Source organism: Urocitellus parryii, chromosome 11, assembly GCF_045843805.1.
Source record: "Urocitellus parryii isolate mUroPar1 chromosome 11, mUroPar1.hap1, whole genome shotgun sequence".
NCBI lineage: Eukaryota > Metazoa > Chordata > Mammalia > Rodentia > Sciuridae > Urocitellus > Urocitellus parryii.
In genome coordinates this window covers 82,033,868-82,045,151 of record NC_135541.1, presented here as the reverse complement: position 1 = coordinate 82,045,151, position 11,284 = coordinate 82,033,868, and the positions used below count along the sequence as shown (strand labels likewise).

At 37.6% G+C, this 11,284-nt stretch overlaps 1 pseudogene; it reads right to left on the bottom strand.

The window, feature by feature from the left end:
- Window positions 1-470: 470 nt before the first annotated feature.
- LOC113177737 (endoplasmic reticulum chaperone BiP pseudogene) lies at window positions 471-2,401 on the bottom strand (annotated as a pseudogene).
- Window positions 2,402-11,284: the final 8,883 nt, after the last annotated feature.

The window sequence follows — 11,284 nt, the reverse complement described above, 5'->3', positions numbered from 1 at the left end:
GATGGTTTTAATGCTTCTGATAGTGTTTTATCCCTTAGCTTTATCTGTACAAATTTTTATTTTATGACAGTTCCAAACTTTTAGTATTTTTTTTTAATAACAAACATTTATTGGTGTCACTTATGATAGAAAAAAGTTCCTACACCAGATGTGCATGACCCAATCATTAAATAGAACATTTCTGAGGTGAACACACATCCTGACCCACATTTTTATATTCAGGTTTTTAAGATAGCCAATTCCTCCTCTCTCTCTTCCCCAAAACATATGAGCAACTGCTGATGGAAAGCAGTAAACAGCCACGTGGGCTATAGCATTTTTCAACTCCACTCTGAGGTGAAGATTCCAATTACATTCAAGACTTAAGTTCTCTCAGTTTTCTCCTAAGGAAAGTTCTGAGTCCAGTATTTACAATGTTAAAGCACTAGCAGATCAGTGTCTTCAACTCGTCTCTTTCTGCTGTATCCTCTTCACCAGTCAGTGGGGGGGGGGGGGGCTACACTTCCATAGAATTTGCTGATAATTGGCTGAACAATTTTTTCTAGTTCCTTATTTTTAATTTTGAAGTCTTCAATGTCAGCTTCTTGGTGGCTTTCCAGCCATTCAATCTTTTCCTCTACAGCTTTTTCCATGGTATACTTATCTTCAGAGGAAAGTTTGCCTCCCAACTTTTCTTTATCTCCAATCTGATACTTTAGAAAGTAGTTGTAGCTTTCCAACTCATTCCTAGTATCAATGCACTCCTTGAGTCTTTTGTCTTCTTCAGCAAACTTCTGAACATCGTTAACCATCTTTTCAATTTCTTCAGGTGTCAGGTAATTTTGGTCATTGGTAATGGTAATATTATTTTTGTTCTCTGAACCTTTGTCTTCACCTGTCACCCAAAGAATAACATTCACATCTATCTCAAAAGTGACTTCAATCTGGCGGACCCCACAGGAGGAATTCCAGTGAGATCAAACACACCTGGAAGGTAGTTGTCTTTTTTCAGGGGTCCTTTACCTTTATAGACCTTGATTGGAACAGTAGGTTGATTATCAGAAGCTGTAGAAAGAAGTGAGACTTCTTGGTGGGTACAAAAGTGTTCCTTGGTATCAGTTTGGTCATGACACCTCCCACAGTTTCAATACCAAGTGTCAGGGGACATATATCAAGCAGTACTAGGTCACCTGTATCTTGATCATCAGAGAGTACACCAGCCTGGACAGTGTCACCATATGCAACAGCCTCATCTGGGTTTATGCCACAGGACTTATCCTTGCCATTGAAGAACTTTTTAACAAGTTGTTGAATCTTTGGAATTTGAGTAGAGCCACCAACAAGAACAATCTCATCAATATCAGACTTCTTCAAGTCAGAATCCTCCAGTACTTTCTGAACAGGCTTCATGGTAGACCAGAACAGGTCCATGTTTTCTCTTCAAATTTTGCCTCAGTCAGGGTTTCAGAAAAGTCTTCTCCTTCATAGAAGGACTCAATTTTAATTCTTGCTTAATGTTGAGGAGACAGGGCCCACTTGGCCTTTTCTTTTTCATGTTGGAGTTTCTGCACAGCTCTGTTTTCTTTCCTAACACCGTTGCCAGTCTTCTTTTTGTACCACCTGATGAAATGTTCTATAACACACTGGTCAAAGTCTTCTCCACCCCGATGAGTATCTCTATTGGTGGCCATGACTTGGAAGACATCAAATTGTCAATGAGGAGAAGAGACACATAGAAGATTCCACCACCCAGATCAAACATCAGGATGTTCTTCTCTCCCTCCCTCTTATCCAGGCCATAAGCAATAGCAGCTGCTGTAGGCTCATTGATGATCCTCATAACATTCAGGCCAGCAATAGTTCCAGCATCTTTGGTTGCTTGCTGCTGGGCATCATTAAAACAGGCTGGTACAGTAACAACTGCATGGGTAAAATTATTTCCCAAATAAGCCTCAGCAGTCTCTTTCATTTTAGTGAGAATAATAGCAGAGATTTCTTCTGGAGCAAATATCTTAGTTTGCCCAATTTCAATATCAACCTGCATGTATGGTTTAGGTTTCTCTTCAAAAACCTTGAAAGGCAAGAACTTGATGTCTTGCTGCACAGAATGGTCATTCCCAGTGCTGCCAAAGAGCCGCTGGGCATCGAAGACCATGTTCTCAGGATTGGACATGAGCTGATTCTTGACTATATCGCGGATCAGACGTTCTTCTTCAGGGGTGAAGGCCACATAATACAGCCTGAAGCGCTTGCCCTGAACGTTGGAAATGATCTCCAGTGGCCGTTCTTGAACACCCCAATGCAGGAGTAAGTGGTCCCCAGGTCAATGCCAACCACAGTACCCATGTCCTTTTCTTGTCATCCTCCTCAGCCGTGCTGCGCAGAGCAGCAGCAGAACCACGGCCACCAGAGAGAGCTTCATCTTGCCCAAGCTGTTGGCCACTTGCTCTCCTCAGCAGACAGCCAGAAGTCATAGGGAATCCAGCAACAGCCCACAGCTGAGAGCAGAGAGGTTACAGGTCTCTTACACTTGAGATGCTTCAACTCTGTCCATCTGTGTTATCTCTGCCAATGTCTCAAACTTTTTAATATTGAAGTGAATTTTCTTTCTACAATTGTATTAATTACCATATGTAAAAATTGACAAGTAGAATGCTAGAATACACAGATTCGCAAGCTTTTAGGCCACTATGTAAATATTTAAAAAGTTAAGTGAATTTCCAATGCTTCCATACATGCTATAACCACACAAGTGTTCAAAGATGCACTAGAACATTATGTGGGAAAAAATATATTCATACCCAATCAAGATTTTTCAGGCAATTGCCTTCAGAAGCATTTTATGAATCCGCACCAGGTTTGCTCCAAAATAAAGCTCATTTTCCCCTACTGCCCCTATTTGTTGAGAACAATATTATACATTAAAGATGCATTTACATGAATCAGTTTATAGAGAAAATTATTTTAAATTAAAAATTAAAATACTTATTTTATGCATAACTTCAAAAACACAGAATTTGAAGACAATACCAGTGAGCACTATCATTCTATATGACTAAAACATTATCATTCTATATGACTAGCAAACAGGATACAAGGCCAAAAGGCAAAATATACACTTTGGCAATCCTATACAAAAGGGGTTCTGTCACAACATTCTTTCATAAAATAAACACAATACATAAAAACGAAATAAGAAAAAGAAAAACTGAATTTTGACAACCTACACAAACTGTGGCATTTCAAATTCAAGGTCTTGTAACTCTTCCATTTGTTTTAGCCTGAGTCCCTGGCGCATTGGATTCATGTCAGGCAGGCTGAGCTCCTCAGAGTTCTCTTTAGGCTCAGCAGCTGGTTTCAAAGCATAAGCTGATGTGCTGTCTGCCTCTGGAACAGATTTCTTCACATGACTCAGGGGAGTAAGAGCTGTGCTAGGAGGCACTGCTGCTGAAGGTGAAGCTGGTCTCTCCTCAGTCCCCCTGACTTTGCTGATCAGGGTAGGTGGTTTGTAAAATGTTGTCCTGAGATGGGGCTGCAGTAAGTATTCTGGGTGCTCTTGCAGGAGCAAGAAGGTGAGAATGAGAGGACAGTCTCACTGTTGCCTCTCTTGCTGTACTGGCTGGCATGTTGGGCTGTGTGGCACCTTTGGAATGGTCACTACTAACCTTGATGCTCATTGTCACTTTTTCCTGGAGTACACTTGGCAAAATCACTGCACTTGTGCCAGTTAAGTTCTTTGCTTCACATTGTTGTCCCTGAGATTTTTGTGGAATCTGCTGATCAAAACCATTAATTTGGGAGCCAACAGTAGTAGGGGTATCTTTTCTATTAAGTCCTTCAAAGGTAAGATCCTGGCAAAACTTGTGTGAATTGACATTTCCCACATTTCTGCTGTTTTTCTCCTTAGGAGAGCTTGCAAGAGGGAACATATCTACAGGAAAACAGAAACATCTGATCTTGGGGCATGGCATAGGCCTCTGTATATCATTTGTTGTCACATCAGATTTCAGACTAAGTGGTTTCGTGGTTTTACATGTATTGTCCATCTTTTGTGTTGATGATTCAAGTTCTTTGTGATCTAAAAAAGAAGAGTTGTTTTTTACCTTCATGGAGCTTGGTTAATAAGGAAGTGTGGTTATTTATTAATGGGAATTCTCTCAAACAACAGAGTCTTACATATTTTTACCAACATTATTTTCTCAGTCATCTATGCAGAGGAATTAAAAATCCATACAATATTAAAGGCACATTTTTAATTAAAGCATTACTTTTTAAATTTTATCTTAATAGAACAAATAGTCACAAAGCACATAAAATTAAAAAAAAAAAAACACTTCCTGTAGTAATTTGTTTTAATATAATACCCACAAATGAATATTTTCTGGGTTAGGACTTTCCTGATTTCAACAGGCAGACAATGGTAACTCTAGAATAGTAACACTATTCTGTACAGCAACAAATGCCATGTCCTGAATCCCAAGGACTTTGCCTGTCACTTAATCTGCTTTCCAGCTACATTCTGTCCATACTGGGGGCAAGACACCACAGAGGACTTGGATGATCTCACAGTTGATCCACTAATACATTGAAACATCCTCTGGACAAAGGAAGGTTGAAGAGCTGTCAAAATTGCCATTGTGCTACTGGTCCTGGAGACTCCAGATTTACTTCCTTCTCTTTCTCCTCTTGTCTGGTCCCAAGGCCCCTGTTTTCTCACCTAGAACCCTAGCATCTCACACTCTGACTTTGCTGCAAGTACCCCAGAAGCTGCTGTTGCTAGAAAGGTGCAGCCCTCTGGCTATGATCCTCTTCTCACTGCTGAGAAACATCAGAAAACTGTGTGCCTTGCCACTGGTATGATGGATTTCCAACAGCCCTGTTCATAGCCCACAGTCCTCAACCCTGCCACCTGGTCCTTCTCCCATATCCTTGGGAAGTGGTTTGCAGACAGGGGCACACCAGCATCACTTGATGATGATCACAGGTCATTATCTCATCTGACCTCCCTTTTCACCTGAGGCTGCTGGCCTCTCTTCTCTGGTTCCCAGACAATGCTCATGTGATTTGCTGTCCTGGACCCTTCTCCACATTGATAGAAGGGAGCTGAGCCATTTTGGTTGGATGGCAAACACCAGAACATATTTACAGTCCTGCAGAATTTCTAGCACCACTTCTAGCTGCCTGGGTGCTGTCTTAGCTCCTGCTCCAGTTCTGCCCTGGGCAAGTCTAGTGTACTAGCCCTACCTGCCTTCTTCTGTCAAGACAGACTCCTATGTGGAGATATGTTGGCATGTGGTGTTAATGATCTTCTAAAGAAAAGGCTCAGAATTACCTGGTATGTAATGAAAACTTCAAATATTTTAAAATTATTTATTGTTATTACTATACCTATCTGGGAATACAATTTCATTGGACAGTGAAACAAGGTTACATTTAGGAATGACACAGGATCCTGAATCAACAATAATTTAGGGACAAGATCCTTGGCATTATTTACCTTCCTCAGACTGTTAGGTATGGCTAAAATGAGGCCAAGATTCATAGCACAGAAGTGCTAATAAGATCAAATCATATAAATGTAATCAGAGTGTCCAGTGCTTTTCTTTGCAGAGAGGTAATGGATTGTCTTTGTTTTCAGAATTTCTCAGGCTACACTCATTGATATTTCATTAATTATATATATATATATATATATATATATATATATATATATATATATATATATATAATTTTACATTTATGGCCATATATTGAAAAATTCTGATTTAGCTCTACTAAAGCAGTAATGAATGAAAGGTTATTAACACCCTTACCAGAAACCATTCACTGAAATAAAATGATCAAAAAACAGTGAACAAAAAGACTGGAGCCAAGAAAATGGAAGACATGTGTGCTTAATGTGCTAAAGTTAGGCCCAGGTAAACGGACATCAAAAAACTTTAGGCGTCTATTTTTTTGAGTTTCAGGAGTCCAGATTTTTTCTGCTTTGACTCTAATTGATGACAAAGAAGTAAAGGTGAAAACAAATCTCAGAAAGAGAACAAAAAATAATTCATGAATTTCAAGATATCTTTTTAAAAGAAAAGGAACAAAGCATGATATTCATTTAAATGACATTCATTAAACTTTCTCAATGAGTAGCAAAGTTGACTAATAAAACCTTGAAGTTTGAACTTACCTCAACTTAATACACCTTGTTTTTTTTAAAGGATGAGTATTGTAGATGGACACAATATTTTTATCTTTATTTATTTGTTTTATATGGTACTGAGGATCCAACTCATGGCCTCAGTGGCAAGCATTTTACCACTGAGCTACAAGCCCAGCCCTCAACTTGGTTTTTAATCACAACTTCTTGGCAAGGTTTGAAATATGCAAAGGTATATCTTACATGACCACTGACCAATGAGACATGCATCCAGTTTTTCCAATGCATTTTGCTTGCATTCTGACTCCTCAAGTGATGTAGCCAATTCCTAATTTTTAATTTCAAAATCTGAAGTGTGGATATCCTATTGATACAAGAAAAGTTTTAAACTAAAAGCAAAACACATCTCAAAACAAACAGTTCAAAACTATTAACTTGTTAACATAAACATCACAAATTTAATCCAATTCTGTAATGGTCAAAACTCACTTGCTTTGTAGAAAAATATTGTGACTTGGTGGAATGTTCTGTTGATATTATGGGTTTGGAAGGAAAGCTTTTATCCACCCAAGGTGCAACAACATCAGTACTAGATGAAACATTTTGTGGCTCTAGGGACCCATCCAAGATCATTTGTGCATTGATAATGAGGAACTCTACCAACAGGGCCTGATTGGCATATGCAACAAGGGAGGAGGAGATGGTACAAGGAGTGGTTGTAGGCCTGGGCCTCATCAGACATGGTCCAAATACCACCCCCAAATTTTTTGAGTTCATCAGGTTTTCTTCATAATGGTCTACAACCCTGAAAAGAAGAACACATAAAGTGTATGAGATTTGCCTAATAGATGTCCTTAATGATAGTTTACTATGACTTGAGAAGGGTGGAGAAAACTTGGGCTATAGAAGACTATAAAACATTTGTCAAGGGTCAAGTTTGGTGGGTCTAGGGAAAGAATTCTTTATTTCATTATGATACTTACCACACACCAAACTGAGTTTCAGAATACTATATTAGGATAAAATGCATGTAAGTAGAAGGAACTACTGAACTCAGTAGCAGAAGGAAGAAAAACACCTCTAAAAATTGCTCCATCTTTGTATGTGGGATATACTCCCCGTTTAGTATACTGGAAACAGAAACATTACTGTCAATTTTTCTTTCACTGCCCAGTTAGTTTTCTTTTTTAAAAAAATAATTTTTACGTAGAGATGGACAAAATACCTTTATTTTATTTATTTATTTTTATGCAGTGCTTAGTATCAAACCCAGTGTCTCACATGTGCTATGCAACTGTTCTATCACTAGCCACACTCCCAGCTGCCCACAGCTAGTTTTCTAGCCTAAATGATTCTCTCTCCTGAACATCTCTCTGTTCTATTGCCACTATCAATGTTTTGGTTTTACTTCAAACACTCTTAGCTTTTTATTTCTTTGACTATCTAAGGAAATCTGTCTCTGCCTGGTTTAGCTATCAGGATGATACTAGATTCATCTATGGGTAAAAATGGTGTGATATATATATATATATATATATGGTGTGTGAATGGGGTAGTTTTGCTATTTGTCTTTCAGTGGATTCATCACTGATGTATAGAAATGCATTTGATTTATGGGTATTAATTTTATATCCTGCTACCTTGCCAAATTCATTTATTATTCTAAAAGTTTTCTGGTGGAGTATTTTGGATCCTCCAAGTATAAAATTATGTTGTTGGCCAAGAAAGATAATTTGAGTTCTTCTTTTCCTATTCATATTCCCTTGAATTTCTTTCATCTAATTGCTCTGGCTAGAGTGGCAAGGATTATGTTGAACAATTTTTAGATGGAATGTTTCCAATTTTTCTTCATTTAGAATGATGTTAGCCTTAGGTTTAGCATAGAGAGCTTTTACTATGTTGAGGTACATTCCTACTACCCCTAGTTTTTCTAATGATTTGAACATGAAAAGGTACTGTATTTTGTCAAATGCTTTCACTGCATCAATTGATAAAATCATAGGATTCTTCTCTTTAAGTTAATTGATTTGATGAGTTACATTTCTTGATTTCTGTATGTGGAACCAACCATGCATCCCTGGAATACACAACTTGATCATGGTGCATTTTTTTGTATGTGATTTGCCAGAATTTTATTGAGAATTTTTGCATCTATGTTAATCAGGGATATGGGTCTGAAATTTTCTTTCCTTGATGTGTCTCTGGCTGGTATGGCTATCAGGGTGATACTAGCTGCACAGAATGAGTTTGGCAGGGTTTCCTCCTTTTCTATTTCATGGAATGTTAGAGTCTATAAACAAGTCAGGATGGCACCTGGCAAATGTTAGAGTCTGTAAACAAGTCTGGATGGCGCCTGACATATTGCCAGGGTGAGTGGTTTGTGAGTTGGCGCCAGCGAGCCATTAAGTGTGCAGATTCCTTATTGGTTGACTGCTGTATCTAGTTTATGTTAATTAGATAAGCTGTGTGGCATCTATAAATACCCCTCCTGTCCTACAATAAAGGGCTCCCACTCCTGCTGTATCAACATACACAAGTTGTTCGTCACCCCCTGGTTATTTTGCTACAGCCGGACTTCGACAATGGAATAATTTGAAGCCCTTCAACAGATGAATAGTTAAAAAAAACTGTGGTATATATACACAATGGATTATTACTCAGTATTACAAGAGAATAAAATAATGGCATTTACAGGTAAATGGATGGAGTTGGTGAATATCATGATGTAAGCCAATCCCCCAAAATCAAAGGCCAAAATTCTCTCTGAAAGACAAATGTTGATACATAATTGAGTCTCTGGGGATGAAGGAACATTGATTGGGCTCAGGAGAGGGAAGGAAGAGGAAAGGTATGAGGTAGAAAAGATGGTGGGATGAGACGAACATCATTACCCTAAGTATATGTATGACGGCACATGTGGTATGACTCTACATCATGTACACAGAAATGAAAATTTGTGCTCCATTTGTGCACAATGGATTGAAAAGCATTCTGCTGTTATGCATAACTGATTTGAACTAATAAAATTTTTTTAATTTTTATTTTATTTATCTATTTGTATGTGGGGCTGAAGTTAGAACCCAGGGCCTTGCACATGCTCTACTGCTGAGCCACAATTCCAGCCACAAAAAATAAATTTAAAAAAGTTTTAATAAGGAGATCTTAATTGCTGTCAGAAAGGTCTATCAGGCAAATCTGAATATGTGAAATTCCTGATTCCAAATTCTTTAGTGGGTATAGAAACAACATGGTCAACTCATCTGCCAGGTAGTCAAGATTTTTTATCAAGTCCCTAGGAAGGGTAGCACAGTTCCTGCTACTTCTTGCTATATTGTAGCCTAATTAAATCAAATTTTCTAAATGCAAAATGCTTTCTTGTGTCTCCATGTCTGTTACCCTCTGCCTATTATGTTTTTTTGCAGATTCTATATCAAATAACCACTCAGTTCTTAAAATCAGACACAAGGCCTTTTGCCTCTTCTGCTCTATCCCTACCCCCAAAACTTCCTCTGCATGCCTACAAGCTATGCACAGCTACTAGAAAAAGGATGATGGTGAACTGTGGTTATATACTGATCTTTATCCCAAGAGAATAAGCCCCAAAATAGAAGAAAACCTATGTTTCCATCCTAGTTTCACCAGCCAGAGCCTGGCACACAGGAGGCATCTGAGGGAACCATGTTTGCTGCATGAACATGTATTCAATGTCTCCCTCTCCCAACACATAATAAAAACATCATAACAATCATTTTGAAAATCATAACACAACAATATAAATGTACTGAATACTATTGCCCTGTTAAATTAAAAATGTTTAAGATGGTATAATAATTCTTACATCTTAAGATGGATGATAAAGTAATGTAGAGTGTTAAAATTGGATGGTGGTAATTGTCTTAAAGGTCCTTGGTTTTGAGAAGAATTGGGTTGATTTCCATACACATATTTGGAGATGTGCTGTCTTCAGAGTTGTCCCTTTTAGTGTCCTGTTCTTGGTTAATATGGTTGATGATATTTGTAAGCTCCATAAATTCCTGGTACCATTAAAATAAAACCAATGGTTCTGGTAGCTAAAGAAATAAAATTATATTAAAAATAACTTTGGGCTGAGGTTGTGGCTCTGAGGCAGAGTGTTTGCCTAGCACATGCGGGGACCTAGGTTTGATCCTCAGCACCAAATAAAAATTAATAAATAAAATAAAGGTATTGCATCCTGCTACAACCAAAATATAAATATATTGAAAAAATCTTCTGCCTGTTTTCTTTGTTAAAGTCAACTATAAGTGAGAATTACTCAAATAATTTAGCATGTCCCTTTAGATTAACAAAATCTAAAGTCAATCTGTATTTATTGATATTTTTTTCAGTATTGGGGATTGAACCTTGGACCTCAAGCATGCTATGCAAGCACTCTAGTACTGAGCTTCATCCCTGCCCATAAAATAAAATATATATGTTTGGTAGAGAAGTGACTTACAAAGCAAATCAAAATCTTGAGTATAAATTTTATTTATGTTAATAACAAATTAATAGATAATGAGTGAAATTCTAAACTTTAAATGAAGTTTAAACTTTAAGCTTCATTATGGAATTTTAAAACTCTTCATCTCTATCCTAAACACATTATATTCACATCTTCCCCCCCCCAATAGCATAATCTTCAGCTATTTTACTGGAACAAACATAGAATAGTATTGAAAATCTATAAAATGGATCAGAAACCCATGGATTTTTTGAGTAAGGAGTAAAAATATCAAAGTGCTACAAAGAACATATATTACTTGGACAAGAATGAAGATCAGCACAAGATAATATGACCTACAAAAACATACTGTCAACATCTCATGAAACTTTAAAACAGGATGATTTTCCATAAATAGATCAAAGAAAAAGGTCTTACAACAAATATCCACTGCCATAATGAATTTCAATGTTTCTACTGAGCTACAATAGAAAATTCAGTGAACCGTTAGCTACCTGATGTCCTATAATATCTGTGGGAAGTTAGGGTGTTGCCCTGTGATCAGTTTCTATCTTCACCACTCTGGGATCTGAAGCAAGTCACTTCACCTCTTGGAGCTTTAGGTCAATGAGTCAAATAAAGGCTACTCACTGACACTATTGCAAGAGTTGAGCACACTTTCCTAAATGAAAGTC